The 18,670-nt window shown below is 46.4% G+C and overlaps 1 protein-coding gene across 2 annotated transcripts in view; it reads left to right on the forward strand.

The window, feature by feature from the left end:
• Positions 1-8,566: 8,566 nt before the first annotated feature.
• The window catches only part of LOC106572527 (lysophosphatidic acid receptor 1), an 86,592-nt gene continuing 76,488 nt past the window's right edge, over positions 8,567-18,670 (forward strand). The window contains exon 1 of one of the 2 annotated variants that reach the window (XM_014146779.2): positions 8,567-8,984. The gene's annotated coding sequence lies outside the window, so the exon portion shown is untranslated. The remainder of the gene's footprint in view (positions 8,985-18,670) is intronic. The other variant, XM_014146771.2, reaches the window with a different exon arrangement.

Below are 18,670 nucleotides of genomic sequence, written 5' to 3' on the forward strand. Positions count from 1 at the left end.
ACAGAAGCAAGATTTGTGACCTGTTGCCACAAGAAAAGGTCAACCAGTGAAGAACGAACACCATTGTAAATACAGCCCATATTTATGCTTATTTATTTTCCCTTTTGTACTTTAACCATTTGTACATCATTGCAACACTGTGTATAGACATAATATGACATTTGAAATGTCTTTATTGTTTTGGAACTTCTGTGAGTGTAATGTTTACTGTTCATTTTAATTGTTTATTTCACTTTAGTTTATTATCTACTTCACTTGCTTTGGCAATGTTAACATGTTTCCCATGCCAATACAGAGCAATGTTAACATGTTTCCCATGCCAATACAGAGCAATGTTAACATATGTTTCCCATACCAATACAGAGCAATGTTAGCATATGTTTCCCATGCCAATACAGAGCAATGTTAGCATATGTTTCCCATACCAATACAGAGCAATGTTAGCATATGTTTCCCATACCAATAAAGCCATAGATCGATAGATAGATCGATAGAGAGAGAGGTGCAGTGTTGTGTGTGTGTATTGTTGTGTGTGTGTATTGTGGTATATATGTATTGTTGTCGTGTATGTATTGTCGTGTATGTATTGTCGTGTATGTATTGTCCAATGCTTACTGTGAATTGAGCCGTCAGCTTGTAAATATTTAAAATCTCACCTTGTGCAGATTCTGTACCACCAACAACAAAACACACAATAATACACAATTTAACACATAGACTGGCTATCTTAGCAAACCTAACATGGACATTTCATTATTGTCAGCTTGCATGGTAAGACTTTACTTGACAAATAAATAAATAATCCAAATTGCATTTGTCACATGTGCCGAATACAACAATGAAATGCTTACTTACAAGCCCTTAACCAACAATGCAGTTCAAGAAGAGTTAAGAAAATATTTACTAAATAAACTAAAGTAAAAAATAAATAAAAAAGTTACACAATAAAATAACAATGTCGAGGCAATATACCGGGGATACCGGTAACGAGTCGGGGAGGTTAGTCGAGGTAATTTGTTAATGTAGGTAGGGATAAACTGACTATGCATAGATAATAAACAGCGAGTATCAGCAGTGTAAAGACAAAGGGCATGTAGGGTGTGTCAATGCAAATAGTCCGTGTGGCCATTTGATTAATTGTTCAGCAGTCTTATGGCTTGGGGGTAGAAACTGTTCAGAAGCCTTTTGGACCTAGACTGTTCTCTCTGCTACCGCCGTGCAGTAGAGAGGACAGTCTATGACTTGGGTGACGGGAGTCTTTGACAATTTTTTGGGGCCTTCCTCTGACACCGCCTGGTATAGAGGTCCTGGATGTCAGGAAGCTTGGCCTCAGTGATGTACTGGGCCGTTCGCACTACCCTCTGTAGCACCTTACGGTCAGATGCCAAACAGTTGCCATACCAGGCGGTGATGCAACCGGTCAGGATGCTCTCGATGGTGCAGCTTTACAACTTTTTGAGAATCTGGGGACCCATGTGAAATCTTTTCAGGCTCCTGAGGGGGAATAGGGAAAAGGCTTTGTCCTGCCCTCTTCACAGCTGTCTTGGTGTGTTTGGACCGTGATAGTTTGTTGGTGATGTGGACACTAAGGACCTTGAAACTCTCGACCCGCTCCACTACAGCCCCGTTGATGTTAAAATGGGGGCCTGTTCGGCCCTCCTTTTCCTGTAGTCCACGATCAGATCCTTTGTCTTGCTGACATTGAGGGAGAGGTTGTTGTCCTGGCACCAAACTGCCAGGTCTCTGACCTACTCCCTATAGGCTGTCTCATCATTGTCGGTGATCAGGCCTACCACCGTTGTGTCGTCAGCAAACTTAATGATGGTGTTGGAGTCGTGACTGGCCATGCAGTAATCAGTGAACACGGAGTACAGGAGGGGACTGATCACACACCTCTAAGGGGCCCCCGTGTTGAGGATCAGCATGGCAGATGTGTTGTTACCTACCCTCACCACCTCAGGAAGTCCAGGATCCAGTTGCAGAGGGAAGTGTTTAGTCCCAGAGTCCTTAGCTAAGTGATGAGCTTTGAGGGCACTATGGTGTTGAACGCTGAGCTGTAGTCAAGGAACAGCATTCTCACATAGGTGTTCCTTTTGTCCAGGTGGGAAAGGGCAGTGTGGAGTACAATAGAGATTGCGTTAACTGTGGACATGTTGAGGCGGTACATGAATTGGAGTGGGTTTAGGGTTCCTTGGATAATGGTGTTGATGTGAGCCATGACCAGCCTTTCAAAGCAAGTCATGGCTACAGACGTGAGTGCAACGGGGCGGTAGTCATTTAGGCAGGTTACCTTAGTGTTCTTGGGCACAGGGACTATGGTGGTCTGCCTGAAACATGTAGGTATTACAGACTCAGTCAGGAAGAGGTTGAAAATGTTAGTGAAGACACTTGCCAGTTGGTCAGCGCATGCTCGGAGTACACGTCCTGGTAATCCGTCTGGCCCTGTGGCCTTGTAAATTACCTGTTTAAAGGTCTTACTCACATTGGCTACGGAGAGCGTGATCACACAGTCGTCCAGAACAGCTGGTGCTCTCATGCATGTTTCAGTGCCATTTACCTCGAAGCGACCATAAAAGGTATTTAGCTTGTCTGGTAGGCTCGTGTCACTGGGAAGCTCTCGGCTGTGCTTCCCTTTGTAGTCTGGAATGGTTTTCAAGCCCATCCGACGAGCATCAGAGCCAGTGTAATACGATTCAGTCTTAGTCCTGTTTTTATGAGTTGCCTGTTTGATGGTTCGCCTGAGGGCATAGCATGATTTCTTATCAGCGTTATTATATGTACAGTACCAGTCAAAAGTTTGGACACACCTACTCATTCAAGGGTTTCCCCCTCCCAAGGAGGGAGGGGCAGGCAGGGAGGGAGGGGCAGGGGCCAGGGAGGGAGGGGCAGGGGCCAGAGAGGGAGGGGGAGGGAGGGAGGGGGAAACAGGGGCCAGGGAGGGAGGGGCCAGGGAGGGAGAGAGAGATGGGGCAGAGAGAGGTAGAGAGATGGGGCAGAGAGAGGTAGAGAGATGGGGCAGAGAGAGGTAGAGAGATGGGGCAGAGAGAGGTAGAAAGGTGGGGTAGAGAGAGGTAGAGAGGTGGGGAAGATAGAGGTAGAAAGGTGGGGCAGAAAGAGGTAGGGATGGGTATAGAGGTGGGTAGAGAGATGTGGAGAGGTGGGGTAGAGAGAGGTAGTTAGAGAGGATGGGGTAAAAAGAGTAGAGTTAGAGAGGTGGGGTAGAGAGGTAGTTAGAGAGGATGGGGTAAAAAGAGAGGTAGAGAGGTAGAGTTAGAGAGGAGGGGGTAGAGAGAGGTAGAGGCAGAGAGATGTGTAGAGGTAGAGAGAGGTAGAGGAAGAGAGATGTGTAGAGGTAGAGAGAGGTAGAAGAGAGAGGTGTGTAGAGGTAGAGAGATGTGTAGAGATAGAGAGAGGTAGAGGTAGAGAGGCAGAGAGGTGTGTAGAGGTAGAGAGATGTGTAGAGATAGAGAGAGGTAGAGGTAGAGAGAGGCAGAGAGGTGTGTAGAGGTAGAGAGAGGTAGAGAGGCAGAGAGGTGTGTAGAGGTAGAGAGATGTGTAGAGTTAGAGAGGAGGGGGTAGAGAGAGGTAGAGGCAGAGAGGTGTGTAGAGGTAGAGAGAGGTAGAGTGGGGGTTTAGAGCCAGTGTGTGGAAAGCAGGGTAATTGTTTCCTGATGTCAAGTCTCTGCTCTTTGCTTCTCTAAATAATAGGCCCTTTTCCAATCCTCCGATCTGAGGGTGGCTGGAATACCTTCTAGAAGTATGTGTGTGTAGCAGTTTAGCGTGGCGCTAAAGATGCTAATCAGACTCATGTTTCAGCTGCTGCTCTACCCCATCTCCACTCAGTCTCCCAGTCAGACAGCCCTCTGAATGACTCAACTCTGGAGAATGTAGTTACTACTAGGTTTTTTCTAACACAAGGCTAGCCTATCACACTACTGCTACCACTAGGTTACTGCTAACAAGGCTAGCCTATCACACTACTGCTACTGCTAGGTTACTGCTAACAAGGCTAGCCTATCACACTACTGCTACTGCTAGGTTACTGCTAACAAGGCTAGCCTATCACACTACTGCTACCGCTAGGTTACTGCTAACAAGGCTAGCCTATCACACTACTGCTACCGCTAGGTTACTGCTAACAAGGCTAGCCTATCACACTACTGCTACCACTAGGTTACTGCTAACAAGGCTAGCCTATCACACTACTGCTACTGCTAGGTTACTGCTAACAAGTCTAGCCTATCACACTACTGCTACCGCTAGGTTACTGCTAACAAGGCTAGCCTATCACACTACTGCTACTGCTAGGTTACTGCTAACAAGGCTAGCCTATCACAGTACTGCTACTGCTAGGTTAGTGCTAACAAGGCTAGCCTATCACAGTACTGCTACTGCTAGGTTAGTGCTAACAAGGCTAGCCTATCACAGTACTGCTACTGCTAGGTTACTGTTAACAAGGCTAGCCTATCACACTACTGCTACTGCTAGGTTACTGCTAACAAGGCTAGCCTATCACAGTACTGCTACTGCTAGGTTACTGCTAACAAGGCTAGCCTATCACACTACTGCTACTGCTAGGTTACTGCTAACAAGGCAAGCCTATCACAGTACTGCTACTGCTAGGTTACTGCTAACAAGGCTAGCCTATCACACTACTGCTACCGCTAGGTTACTGCTAACAAGGCTAGCCTATCACAGTACTGCTACTGCTAGGTTACTGCTAACAAGGCTAGCCTATCACACTACTGCTACTGCTAGGCTACTGCTAGGCTACTGCCACCGCTAGGTTACTGGCTCCATGAGGTTATATTGTTGTGAGGGTTGGGTCTGGTCCAATGTAACATCGCTCTACTCTGAGTTGAGTCATAATGGCTGTCTAACGGACAGGGAGGTTGTAAACTCTACTCTGAGTTGAGTCATAATGGCTGTCTAATGGACAGGGAGGTTGTAAACTCTCATCTCCATTATGTTACCATTTCACTATGTCACACTCTGTCCTCAAACTGCTATCACTACATGACTACGTCTCCTGGCTGGAGAGTGGTCAGACCAGACCGGCGGGGAAGAAGTGAAACACATTCAGTCACTGACTCCTCAGCATCTGGGCTGTGCCATTTAGACTGACAGACATTAATTACATAAAACTCTCTAAAGCCACAAGAAACTCAGAGCAAACTGAAGGAAACAACACTGACATTCAACTTGTTGACGATTCCTGACTGACGGCCACTGGGGATCATCTCAGGTAGTAGGAAACGTGGAAAAACCAATCAGGAAAAGACAAAAGGAAGAAGAAAAAAACCCAGGATACCGAGAGACTGAGTTCCCCAGGGAATAGGGTGCCATATGGGACCTACCCTTAGTTCCCCAGGGAATAAGGGTGCCATATGGGACATACCCTTAGTTCCCCAGGGAATAGGGTGCCATATGGGACATACCCTTAGTTCCCCAGGGAATAGGGTGCCATATGGGACATACCCTTAGTTCCCCAGGGAATAGGGTGCCATATGGGACATACCCTTAGTTCCCCAGGGAATAGGGTGCCATATGGGACATACGCTTAGTTCCCCAGGGAATAGGGTGCCATATGGGACATACAGTGGGAGAAAAAAAGTATTTGATCCCCTGCTAATATTGTATGTTTGCCCACTGACAAAGAAAGGATGTCTATAATTTTAATGGTAGGTTTATTTGAACAGTGAGAGACAGACTAACAAAAATATCCAGAAAAACACATGTCAGAAATGTTATAAATTGATTTGCATTTTAATGAGGGAAATAAGTATTTAACCCCACTCAATCAGAAAGATTTCTGGCTCCCAGGTGTCTTTTATACAGGTAACGAGCTGAGATTAGGAGCACACTCTTAAAGGGAGTGCTCCTAACCGCAGCTTGTTACCTGTAAAAAAGACACCTGTCCACAGAAGCAATCAATCTATCAGATTCCAAACTCTCCACCATGGCCAAGACCAAAGAGCTCTCCAAGGATGTCAGGGACAAGATTGTAGACCTACACAAGGCTGGAATGGGCTACAAGACCATCGCCAAGCAGCTTGGTGAGAAGGTGACAACATTTGGTGCGATTATTCGCAAATGGAAGAAACACAAAATAACTATCAATATCCCTCGGCCTGGGGCTCCATGCAAGATCTCACCTCGTGGAGTTGCAATGATCATGATAACGGTGAGGAATCAGCCCAGAACTACACGGGAGGATCTTGTCAATGATTTCAAGGCAGCTGGGACCATAGCCACCAAGAAAACAATTGGTAACACACTACGCCATGAAGGACTGAAATCCTGCAGCGCCCGCAAGGTCCCCCTGCTCAAGAATACATATACATGCCCGTCTGAAGTTTGCCAATGAACATCTGAATGACTCAGAGGACAACTGGTGAAAGTGTTGTAGTCAGGTGAGACCAAAATGGAGCTCTTTGACATCAACTCAACTCGCCGTGTTTGGAGGAGGAGGAATGCTGCCTATGACCCCAAGAACACCATCCCCACCGTCAAACATGGAGGTGGAAACATTATGCTTTGGGGGTGTTTTTCTGTTAAGGGGACAGGACAACTTCACCGCATCAAAGGGACAATGGACGGGGCCATGTACTGTCAAATCTTGGGTGAGAACCTCCTTCCCTCAGCCAGGGCATTGAAAATGGGTCGTGGATAGGTATTCAAGCATGACAATGACCCAAAACACACGGCCAAGGCAACAAAGGAATGGCTCAAGAAGAAGCACATTAAGGTCCTGGAGTGGCCTAGCCAGTCTCCAGACCTTAATCCCATAGAAAATCTGTGGAGGGAGCTGAAGGTTTGAGTTGCCAAACGTCAGCCTCGAAACCTTAATGACTTGGAGAAGATCTGCAAAGAGGAGTGGGACAAAATCCCTCCTGAGATGTGTGCAAACCTGGTGGCCAACTACAAGAAACGTCTGACCTCTGTGATTGCCAACAAGGGTTTTGCCACCAAGTACTAAGTCATGTTTTGCAGAGGGGTCAAATACTTATTTCCCTCATTATATCTATATAGGGAATAGGGCTGTGGTCGAAAGTAGGAGGTTGGTGGTATCTTAATAGGGGAGGACAGGCTCGTGGTAATGGCTGGAACAGAATAGGTGGAACGGTATGAAATACATCAAACACATGGTTTCCATGGTTTTGATGCCGTTCCATTTACTCCATTCCAGCCATTATTATGAGCCGTCCTCCCCTCAGCAGCCTCCTCTGATACACACACACACACACACACACACACACACACACACACACACACACACACACACACACACACACGCCTCCAGGTCTATAGATAATCTGTTAATAACTCAAGGTACTGATGCACAGTCCTCTATAGATAATCTGTTACATCAAGGTACTGATGCACAGCCCTCCAGGTCTATAGTTAATCTGATAATGAGGTTATACTGAAACACAAACAGAACACAACTATAGAGTTTTAGCTAGGTAATGCGTGTTTATGTAAACATATCTCATGTTCAGAATACTTCCACGTTTCTGACAGCCCCCATCCTCCCTGAAAACATGTCACTAACTGTTGCATAATATAAACCTAGCCATGTTGTTCAAAGCAAACTTTATCAGGAAATTATGCAGATATCTGTTGTCACCTGCTTAATTTAAAGGAAGATGTGCATTTTAAACAAAGTAGGCCTGCATGAGCAGCAGTTCTGCCTTAAATTCATTTTCAATTTGACTGGCTGTGATGCGTTTCATGTGATGGCTTCCCTGTGACTCAGTTGGTAGAGCATGGTGTTTGCAACGCCAGGTGTGTGCAACGACAGGGTTGTGGGTTCGATTCCCACGGCGGGCCAGTGCAAAAAAAATGCATGAAATGTATGTATTCACTACTGTAAGTCGCTCTGGATAAGAGTGTCTGCTAAATTACTGAAATGTAAATATAATGCTTCTGCATTGCTTGCTGTTTGGGGTTTTAGGCTGGGTTTCTGTACAGCACTTTGAGATATCAGCTGCAGATCTATAGATAATCTGTTACATCAAGGTACTGGTACACAGTCCTCTATAGATAATCTGTTACATCAAGGTACTGGTACACAGCCCTCCAGATCTATAGATAATCTGTTACATCAAGGTACTGGTACACAGTCCTCTATAGTTAATCTGTTACATCAAGGTACTGGTACACAGTCCTCTATAGATAATCTGTTACATCAAGGTACTGGTACACAGCCCTCCAGATCTATAGATAATCTGTTACATCAAGGTACTGGTACACAGTCCTCTATAGATAATCTGTTAGGGCTATATAAATACATTTGATTTGATTTTCATAAGCATCACTGTAGACCTAACGTTTGCGTGCCAATACGACGCTATTAAAAAAACAATCTATATTTAACCTTAGCCTATAATATCACAGAAAGAAAAACACAACTACCCAAACTAGAACATATAGAAAGCTAATTGGTAAAGAATACAATCGCGTGTCTCTCCCCCCCTCTCTCTCTCTCTACAAAAAAAAAAAAAAAGAGTGTTTTCAATTATACACTCAAGAGAACCGTGTGACGTCATACGCGTACAGCGGTCCCGGTCGAGTGGCAGCAGGGCTCTGAGACGCTGGAGAGGAGAGAGCCACCATAACTATGCAATCACAAAAGCACACTCGTCTCCATGGACTGTAAAATGAAAAGATCACACATCCTCGACTTGGATTGGAAGAAACAACACATGCGACTCTGATGACCAACACAATAACGGAATTCACTTTTTGGAGTTTGAGAGTTGACTCCGAAATATATATATATATTTTTTTGGCGTTTCAAGCAACAGTTTGTAAATATCGCTGAGACAGAACGACTGTAAGTAGGAATTCATTTATTTTTTTTATCTCGAACATAAAACATTTAATCTCCAACACGTAGCCTATTATACACGAGATGTGTCCGTTTTTCCTTCTCCCTTGCGCACCGTGAGCTGCATCTTCAGGTGTCTATGAAACCGTAGGTAGGTTGTTTACAAAAGTCGGACTAGTATGTTACCGGCCACGTATTATCATTCACAATCAATTGACAACTGTTTAAATGGTAGTTACCGCCGATGTAGTGTTCCTGGTCAACGTCTATTTAATATGTCCGAATCTCACGGCAGGAAACCGTGCAGCTGAATCATAACTTGTTGCGCCTGTGCAGTGCCTGGTAAAACTATTGAATATTTTCATTTGTTCAATTTATGATGCTTCGTTTTTCCATGGACAAAAAAAAAAAAAATAACAGATGAAACGTGGGCTTTGGAAAATGGGAATAAATGTTACCTGGGTTGATAGATTTGGGCAGCTTTTTTCACTTCGATGAATCCTTGGTAGACTTATTATTCATAATAAAACACCTGTAGTTCTGTATTCCTCCAGGCTCTATGCTGTCCCGTAGTTCTGTATTCCTCCAGGCTCTATGCTGCCCTGTAGTTCTGTATTCCTCCAGGCTCTATGCTGTCCTGTAGTTCTGTATTCCTCCAGGCTCTATGCTGTCCTGTAGTTCTGTATTCCTCCAGGCTCTATGCTGTCCTGTAGTTCTGTATTCCTCCAGGCTCTATGCTGTCCTGTAGTTCTGTATTCCTCCTGGCTCTATGCTGTCCTGTAGTTCTGTATTCCTCCAGGCTCTATGCTGTCCTGTAGTTCTGTATTCCTCCAGGCTCTATGCTGTCCTGTATTCCTCCAGGCTCTATGCTGTCCTGTAGTTCTGTATTCCTCCAGGCTCTATGCTGTCCTGTAGTTCTGTATTCCTCCAGGCTCTATGCTGTCCTGTATTCCTCCAGGCTCTATGCTGTCCTGTAGTTCTGTATTCCTCCAGGCTCTATGCTGTCATGTAGTTCTGTATTCCTCCAGGCTCTATGCTGTCCTGTAGTTCTGTTTTCCTCCAGGCTCTATGCTGTCCTGTTGTTCTGTATTCCTCCAGGCTTTATGCAGCCCTGTAGTTCTGGGTCATATATTCCTCCAGGCTCTATGCTGTCCTGTAGTTCTGTATTCCTCCAGGCTCTATGCTGTCCTGTCGTTCTGTATTCCTCCAGGCTCTATGCTGTCCTGTAGTTCTGTATTCCTCCAGGCTCTATGCTGTCCTGTCGTTCTGTATTCCTCCAGGCTCTATGCTGTCCTGCAGTTCTGTATTCCTCCAGGCTCTATGCTGTCCTGTAGTTCTGTATTCCTCCAGGCTCTATGCTGTCCTGTCGTTCTGTATTCCTCCAGGCTCTATGCTGTCCTGTAGTTCTGTATTCTTCCAGGCTCTATGCTGTCCTGTAGTTCTGGGTCATGTGTTCCTCCAGGCTCTATGCTGTCCTGTCGTTCTGTATTCCTCCAGGCTCTATGCTGTCCTGTAGTTCTGTATTCCTCCAGGCTCTATGCTGTCCTGTATTCCTCCAGGCTCTATGCTGTCCTGTAGTTCTGTATTCCTCCAGGCTCTATGCTGTCATGTAGTTCTGTATTCCTCCAGGCTCTATGCTGTCCTGTAGTTCTGTTTTCCTCCAGGCTCTATGCTGTCCTGTTGTTCTGTATTCCTCCAGGCTTTATGCAGCCCTGTAGTTCTGGGTCATATATTCCTCCAGGCTCTATGCTGTCCTGTAGTTCTGTATTCCTCCAGGCTCTATGCTGTCCTGTCGTTCTGTATTCCTCCAGGCTCTATGCTGTCCTGTAGTTCTGTATTCCTCCAGGCTCTATGCTGTCCTGTCGTTCTGTATTCCTCCAGGCTCTATGCTGTCCTGCAGTTCTGTATTCCTCCAGGCTCTATGCTGTCCTGTAGTTCTGTATTCTTCCAGGCTCTATGCTGTCCTGTCGTTCTGTATTCCTCCAGGCTCTATGCTGTCCTGTAGTTCTGTATTCTTCCAGGCTCTATGCTGTCCTGTAGTTCTGGGTCATGTGTTCCTCCAGGCTCTATGCTGTCCTGTCGTTCTGTATTCCTCCAGGCTCTATGCTGTCCTGTAGTTCTGTATTCCTCCAGGCTCTATGCTGTCCTGTAGTTCTATATTCCTCCAGGCTCTATGCTGTCCTGTAGTTCTGTATTCCTCCTGGCTCTATGCTGTCCTGTAGTTCTGTATTCCTCCAGGCTCTATGCTGTCCTGTAGTTTTGTATTCCTCCAGGCTCTATGCTGTCCTGTAGTTCTGTATTCCTCCAGGCTCTATGCTGCCCTGTAGTTCTGTATTCCTCCAGGCTTTATGCTGTCCTGTAGTTCTGTATTCCTCCAGGCTCTATGCTGCCCTGTAGTTCTGGGTCATATATTCCTCCAGGCTCTATGCTGTCCTGTAGTTCTGTATTCTTCCAGGCTCTATGCTGTCCTGTAGTTCTGGGTCATATATTCCTCCAGGCTCTATGCTGTCCTGTAGTTCTGTATTCCTCCAGGCTCTACGCTGTCCTGTAGTTCTGTATTCCTCCAGGCTCTATGCTGTCCTGTAGTTCTGTATTCCTCCAGGCTCTATGCTGTCCTGTAGTTCTGTATTCCTCCAGGCTCTATGCTGTCCTGTAGTTCTGTATTCCTCCAGGCTCTATGCTGTCCTGTCGTCCTGTATTCCTCCAGGCTCTATGCTGTCCTGTAGTTCTGTATTCCTCCAGGCTCTATGCTGTCCTGTAGTTCTGTATTCCTCCAGGCTCTATGCTGTCCTGTAGTTCTGTATTCCTCCAGGCTCTATGCTGTCCTGTCATTCTCTATTCCTCCAGGCTCTATGCTGTCCTGTCGTTCTGTATTCCTCCAGGCTCTATGCTGTCCTGTAGTTCTGTATTCCTCCAGGCTCTATGCTGTCCTGTAGTCCTGTATTCCTCCAGGCTCTATGCTGTCCTGTAGTTCTGTATTCCTCCAGGCTCTATGCTGTCCTGTAGTTCTGTATTCCTCCAGGCTCTATGCTGTCCTGTCATTCTCTATTCCTCCAGGCTCTATGCTGTTCAGTATTCCTCCAGGGTCTATGCTGTCCTGTAGTTCTGTATTCCTCCAGGCTCTATGCTGTCCTGTATTCCTCCAGGGTCTATGCTGTCCTGTAGTTCTGTATTCCTCCAGGCTCTATGCTGTCCTGTAATCCTCCAGGCTCTATGCTGTCCTGTAGTTCTGTATTCCTCCAGGCTCTATGCTGTCCTGTCATTCTCTATTCCTCCAGGCTCTATGCTGTTCAGTATTCCTCCAGGGTCTATGCTGTCCTGTAGTTCTGTATTCCTCCAGGCTCTATGCTGTCCTGTAGTTCTGTATTCCTCCAGGCTCTATGCTGTTCTGTAGTTCTGTATTCCTCCAGGCTCTATGCTGTCCTGTATTCCTCCAGGGTCTATGCTGTCCTGTAGTTCTGTATTCCTCCAGGCTCTATGCTGTCCTGTAATCCTCCAGGCTCTATGCTGTCCTGTCGTTCTGTATTCCTCCAGGCTCTATGCTGTCCTGTAGTTCTATATTCCTCCAGGCTCTATGCTGTCCTGTAGTTCTGTATTCCTCCAGGCTCTATGCTGTCCTGTAGTTCTGTATTCCTCCAGGCTCTATGCTGTCCTGTAGTTCTGTATTCCTCCAGGCTCTATGCTGTCCTGTAGTTCTGTATTCCTCCAGGCTCTATGCTGTCCTGTAGTTCTGTTTTCCTCCTGGCTCTATGCTGTCCTGTCGTTCTGTATTCCTCCAGGCTCTATGCTGTCCTGTATTCCTCCAGGCTCTATGCTGTCCTGTAGTTCTGTATTCCTCCAGGCTCTATGCTGTCCTGTAGTTCTGTATTCCTCCAGGCTCTATGCTGTCCTGTATTCCTCCAGGCTCTATGCTGTCCTGTAGTTCTGTATTCCTCCAGGCTCTATGCTGTCATGTAGTTCTGTATTCCTCCAGGCTCTATGCTGTCCTGTAGTTCTGTTTTCCTCCAGGCTCTATGCTGTCCTGTTGTTCTGTATTCCTCCAGGCTTTATGCAGCCCTGTAGTTCTGGGTCATATATTCCTCCAGGCTCTATGCTGTCCTGTAGTTCTGTATTCCTCCAGGCTCTATGCTGTCCTGTCGTTCTGTATTCCTCCAGGCTCTATGCTGTCCTGTAGTTCTGTATTCCTCCAGGCTCTATGCTGTCCTGTCGTTCTGTATTCCTCCAGGCTCTATGCTGTCCTGCAGTTCTGTATTCCTCCAGGCTCTATGCTGTCCTGTAGTTCTGTATTCCTCCAGGCTCTATGCTGTCCTGTCGTTCTGTATTCCTCCAGGCTCTATGCTGTCCTGTAGTTCTGTATTCTTCCAGGCTCTATGCTGTCCTGTAGTTCTGGGTCATGTGTTCCTCCAGGCTCTATGCTGTCCTGTCGTTCTGTATTCCTCCAGGCTCTATGCTGTCCTGTAGTTCTGTATTCCTCCAGGCTCTATGCTGTCCTGTATTCCTCCAGGCTCTATGCTGTCCTGTAGTTCTGTATTCCTCCAGGCTCTATGCTGTCATGTAGTTCTGTATTCCTCCAGGCTCTATGCTGTCCTGTAGTTCTGTTTTCCTCCAGGCTCTATGCTGTCCTGTTGTTCTGTATTCCTCCAGGCTTTATGCAGCCCTGTAGTTCTGGGTCATATATTCCTCCAGGCTCTATGCTGTCCTGTAGTTCTGTATTCCTCCAGGCTCTATGCTGTCCTGTCGTTCTGTATTCCTCCAGGCTCTATGCTGTCCTGTAGTTCTGTATTCCTCCAGGCTCTATGCTGTCCTGTCGTTCTGTATTCCTCCAGGCTCTATGCTGTCCTGCAGTTCTGTATTCCTCCAGGCTCTATGCTGTCCTGTAGTTCTGTATTCCTCCAGGCTCTATGCTGTCCTGTCGTTCTGTATTCCTCCAGGCTCTATGCTGTCCTGTAGTTCTGTATTCTTCCAGGCTCTATGCTGTCCTGTAGTTCTGGGTCATGTGTTCCTCCAGGCTCTATGCTGTCCTGTCGTTCTGTATTCCTCCAGGCTCTATGCTGTCCTGTAGTTCTGTATTCCTCCAGGCTCTATGCTGTCCTGTAGTTCTATATTCCTCCAGGCTCTATGCTGTCCTGTAGTTCTGTATTCCTCCTGGCTCTATGCTGTCCTGTAGTTCTGTATTCCTCCAGGCTCTATGCTGTCCTGTAGTTTTGTATTCCTCCAGGCTCTATGCTGTCCTGTAGTTCTGTATTCCTCCAGGCTCTATGCTGCCCTGTAGTTCTGTATTCCTCCAGGCTTTATGCTGTCCTGTAGTTCTGTATTCCTCCAGGCTCTATGCTGCCCTGTAGTTCTGGGTCATATATTCCTCCAGGCTCTATGCTGTCCTGTAGTTCTGTATTCTTCCAGGCTCTATGCTGTCCTGTAGTTCTGGGTCATATATTCCTCCAGGCTCTATGCTGTCCTGTAGTTCTGTATTCCTCCAGGCTCTACGCTGTCCTGTAGTTCTGTATTCCTCCAGGCTCTATGCTGTCCTGTAGTTCTGTATTCCTCCAGGCTCTATGCTGTCCTGTAGTTCTGTATTCCTCCAGGCTCTATGCTGTCCTGTAGTTCTGTATTCCTCCAGGCTCTATGCTGTCCTGTCGTCCTGTATTCCTCCAGGCTCTATGCTGTCCTGTAGTTCTGTATTCCTCCAGGCTCTATGCTGTCCTGTAGTTCTGTATTCCTCCAGGCTCTATGCTGTCCTGTAGTTCTGTATTCCTCCAGGCTCTATGCTGTCCTGTCATTCTCTATTCCTCCAGGCTCTATGCTGTCCTGTCGTTCTGTATTCCTCCAGGCTCTATGCTGTCCTGTAGTTCTGTATTCCTCCAGGCTCTATGCTGTCCTGTAGTCCTGTATTCCTCCAGGCTCTATGCTGTCCTGTAGTTCTGTATTCCTCCAGGCTCTATGCTGTCCTGTAGTTCTGTATTCCTCCAGGCTCTATGCTGTCCTGTCATTCTCTATTCCTCCAGGCTCTATGCTGTTCAGTATTCCTCCAGGGTCTATGCTGTCCTGTAGTTCTGTATTCCTCCAGGCTCTATGCTGTCCTGTATTCCTCCAGGGTCTATGCTGTCCTGTAGTTCTGTATTCCTCCAGGCTCTATGCTGTCCTGTAATCCTCCAGGCTCTATGCTGTCCTGTAGTTCTGTATTCCTCCAGGCTCTATGCTGTCCTGTCATTCTCTATTCCTCCAGGCTCTATGCTGTTCAGTATTCCTCCAGGGTCTATGCTGTCCTGTAGTTCTGTATTCCTCCAGGCTCTATGCTGTCCTGTAGTTCTGTATTCCTCCAGGCTCTATGCTGTTCTGTAGTTCTGTATTCCTCCAGGCTCTATGCTGTCCTGTATTCCTCCAGGGTCTATGCTGTCCTGTAGTTCTGTATTCCTCCAGGCTCTATGCTGTCCTGTAATCCTCCAGGCTCTATGCTGTCCTGTCGTTCTGTATTCCTCCAGGCTCTATGCTGTCCTGTAGTTCTATATTCCTCCAGGCTCTATGCTGTCCTGTAGTTCTGTATTCCTCCAGGCTCTATGCTGTCCTGTAGTTCTGTATTCCTCCAGGCTCTATGCTGTCCTGTAGTTCTGTATTCCTCCAGGCTCTATGCTGTCCTGTAGTTCTGTATTCCTCCAGGCTCTATGCTGTCCTGTAGTTCTGTTTTCCTCCTGGCTCTATGCTGTCCTGTCGTTCTGTATTCCTCCAGGCTCTATGCTGTCCTGTCGTTCTGTATTCCTCCAGGCTCTATGCTGTCCTGTCGTTCTGTATTCCTCCAGGCTCTATGCTGTCCTGTAGTTCTGTATTCCTCCAGGCTCTATGCTGTCCTGTAGTTCTGTATTCCTCCAGGCTCTATGCTGTCCTGTCGTTCTGTATTCCTCCAGGCTCTATGCTGTCCTGTCGTTCTGTATTCCTCCAGGCTCTATGCTGTCCTGTAGTTCTGTATTCCTCCAGGCTCTATGCTGTCCTGTAGTTCTGTATTCCTCCAGGCTCTATGCTGTCCTGTCGTTCTGTATTCCTCCAGGCTCTATGCTGTTCAGTATTCCTCCAGGGTCTATGCTGTTCTGTAGTTCTGTATTCCTCCAGGGTCTTTGCTGTAGTTCTGTATTCCTCCAGGCTCTATGCTGTCCTGTATTCCTTGCAGGGTCTCTGCTGTGCCGTAGCTCTTACAGATTATTTCAGTACTTTGCTTAAACATTGGCTAGGACAGATTGATAGTCATCAAACATTCCTGCAGTTTTTTGGCGTGTCCCCAAAGTCTACGCCTTGGTGTAGTCTATCTCAGGCTCTGAGAAGGCTGTGTTCAATGCTGGGTGCCGGTCTGAGGTCTCAATAACTACGTTTTGGACATTTGACAAAATTACTCAGGTTTTTACACTTTGTTTTGCTTTAAATCAGAACCTATATTTGCCAATGCATTAACATATACCATGGATTTGATAAGGTGCTGACCATGCCTTACAATTAACAGAATATAGAAAATAGGATTAGTCAGATACTGTCTTCTAAAACATGCACTACATCACCGAAAGTATGTGGACACCTGCTCGTCAAACATCTCATTCCAAAATCATGGGTATTAATATGGAGTTGGTCCCCCCTTTGCTGCTATAACAGCCTCCACTCTTCTGGGAAGGCTTTCCACTAGATGTTGGAACATTGCTGCGGGGACTTGCTTCCATTCAGCCACAAGAGCATTAGTGAGGTCGGGTACTGATGTTGAGTGATTACACCTGGCTCGCAGGCGGCGTTCCAAATCATTCCAAAGGTGTTAGATGGGGTTGAGGTTAGGGCTCTGTGCAGTCAAGTTCTTCCACATCGATCTTGACAAACGATTTCTGTATGGACCTCGTTTTTGTGCACGGGGGAATTGTTGCCACAAATTTGGAAGCACAGAATCATCTAGAATGTCATTGTATGCTGTAGTATTACGATTTCCCTTCACTGGAACTAAGAGGCCTAGCCTGAACCATGAAAAAACAGCCCCAGACCATTATTCCTCCTCCACCAAACTTTACAGTTGGCACAACGCGTAGCCTTCTCCTGCCGTCCACCAAACCCAGATTTGTCCGTCAAACTACCAGATGATTGAAGCGTGATCCATCACTCCAGAGAACGTGTTTCCACTGCTCCAGATTCCAATGGCGGTGAGCTTCACGCCTCTCCAGCCGACGCGTGCCTGGCAGAATAGTTTTCTAGGACAAACCGTTCCAGATGATTTTGTGAGAAGACCGTTTTTTCGTGATGTCTCATGGTCTGTGCAAACACCGCTCTGTCATCTTTCACAGCAGATGCGAAATTGCGACATAGGCGGATGTGGTAAATTGAGACGCATCCAATGCAAAACAGACAGATTGTTATGTTTTTTTGTTGTTGTATTATGCTAATTAGATTTCCGCGGGGGGCGTAGAAATAGACCTTAAGGTTAAGTGTAAAAATTTGCCCTCTGAAAATGTATCTGTAATCGGCTTTATAGCCGCTAGTCAAAAACACTGCATGGGTTTCACCATGTTAACACGATGGGCATCATAGTAAGAAGGCCCTGGCATGGGTTTCACCATGTTAACACGATGGGCATCATAGTAAGAAGGCCCTGGCATGGGTTTCACCATGTTAACACGATGGGCATCATAGTAAGAAGGCCCTGGCATGGGTTTCACCATGTTAACACGATGGGCATCATAGTAAGAAGGCCCTGGCATGGGTTTCACCATGTTAACACGATGGGCATCATAGTAAGAAGGCCCTGGCATGGGTTTCACCATGTTAACACGATGGGCATCATAGTAAGAAGGCCCTGGCATGGGTTTCACCATGTTAACACGATGGGCATCATAGTAAGAAGGCCCTGGCATGGGTTTCACCATGTTAACACGATGGGCATCATAGTAAGAAGGCCCTGGCATGGGTTTCACCATGTTAACACGATGGGCATCATAGTAAGAAGGCCCTGGCATGGGTTTCACCATGTTAACACGATGGGCATCATAGTAAGAAGGCCCTGGCATGGGTTTCACCATGTTAACACGATGGGCATCATAGTAAGAAGGCCCTGGCATGGGTTTCACCATGTTAACACGATGGGCATCATAGTAAGAAGGCCCTGGCATGGGTTTCACCATGTTAACACGATGGGCATCATAGTAAGAAGGCCCTGGCATGGGTTTCACCATGTTAACACAATGGGCATCAGTATCACAGGGACGTGAGGTAGATTAATGTCACCTCGGTGGTTTTCTAAATGGCATGCTATTCCCTTTTATAGGGCTGTGGTCTAAAGTAGTTCACTATATAGTCCTGTGGTCTAAAGTAGTGCACTATATAGGGAATAGGGCTGTGGTCTAAAGTAGTTCACTATATAGTCCTGTGGTCTAAAGTAGTGCACTATATAGGGAATAGGGCTGTGGTCTAAAGTAGTTCACTATATAGTCCTGTGGTCTAAAGTAGTGCACTATATAGGGAATAGGGCTGTGGTCTAAAGTAGTTCACTATATAGTCCTGTGGTCTAAAGTAGTACACTATATAGGGAATAGGGCTGTGGTCTAAAGTAGTTCACTATATAGGGCTGTGGTCTAAAGTAGTTCACTATATAGGGCTGTGGTCTAAAGTAGTGTACTGTATTGGGCTCTGGTCTAAAGTAGTGTACTATATAGGGCTCTGGTCTAAAGTAGTGCACTATATAGGGAATAGGGCTCTGGTCTAAAGTAGTGCACTATATAAGGAATAGGGTGCCATTTGGGACTCTGACTGTGTTTTTGTGAATGTGACAAATGATGAGTGGTGATAGTGATTTGTTAGTGCTGTCAAACCAGGTCAGTCACA

Source organism: Salmo salar, chromosome ssa01 (assembly GCF_905237065.1).
Source record: "Salmo salar chromosome ssa01, Ssal_v3.1, whole genome shotgun sequence".
Classification (NCBI taxonomy): domain Eukaryota; kingdom Metazoa; phylum Chordata; class Actinopteri; order Salmoniformes; family Salmonidae; genus Salmo; species Salmo salar.